The following is a 953-nucleotide window of genomic DNA, read 5'->3' on the forward strand; positions in this document are numbered from 1 at the left end:
TTTTGTTTTGACTTTCAATTAAATCCAAAGGGATGCTTTCTGCCTATGGAGAAAACTTTTAGCCAAATTAATGGAGCAGATTTAGAACCCATGATTGCTTCAATAAATAATAAAACAAATAATAAAACCTTTTCTCTATGTTCATCATATAAAGCTCCAGAGAGGTTAAACAGTGGCTCTAACTGCCTATGTTTGCAAATACGATTCAGCAGATACCTTGGATAATTCTGACTTCTCCAGTGACTGCAGTGCTGCAGTCCTATGACAGCATCATATTAATGAGCCAGCAGAGGTACCCTGCTCCATGTGGTTGCAAAGTTTAACCCTGTCCCTCAGAGTTCCCAAACTCTCCACAGCACAGACACAGCAGCAGCAAACGCAGGAACCGTGCATGTCCCAGGTTAAAGGCAAGAAGGCAATTTTTGAGAAGGATTTTGCCCGTTAACAAGATCAAAAAAATTCACAGCCGGCTGAACATGGGCAGACCCTTTTCAGGATCTTTCTGGACGAGGAGTTAAAACCTCCCCGCCTCAGCATCCCTCCGCTTTGCAATGGGAGCCGTGGCAGAGCTTTTTCTAGCACCAGCAGTTTGGTTTTTCTTTTTATTCTTTGCAGTTCATTAATCCATTGCCTATGTAGCCGTACTCCATCCAAGAGGGGCTCAGAGCCCGGACGGTAGCTGGTCACTGTAACACAACCCACACGAAGTATTTTGTGCTGTGTAAAACATCATTTTTAACAAGGTTTCCAAGAAGGAGAATTTATTTCTAAGCGATGCACCGCGCGTTAGATTGAAACGCGAGGGCGGGAGGAAAAGCGGGGAAGAAAGGGAGGGAAAGAAGAACCAAGAGGAAGGATTTTGGATGCCGGGGGTGGTGGTGGGGTGTCTTTCAAACTCTTGTTTACCGCCCGGCTGCTCTAGCACTGCAGCGGCCGCATCCAGCTCCCCCCCC

This window comes from Charadrius vociferus, unplaced genomic scaffold, assembly GCF_000708025.1.
Source record: "Charadrius vociferus isolate BGI_N301 unplaced genomic scaffold, ASM70802v2 scaffold384, whole genome shotgun sequence".
In the NCBI taxonomy this organism is placed as follows: domain Eukaryota; kingdom Metazoa; phylum Chordata; class Aves; order Charadriiformes; family Charadriidae; genus Charadrius; species Charadrius vociferus.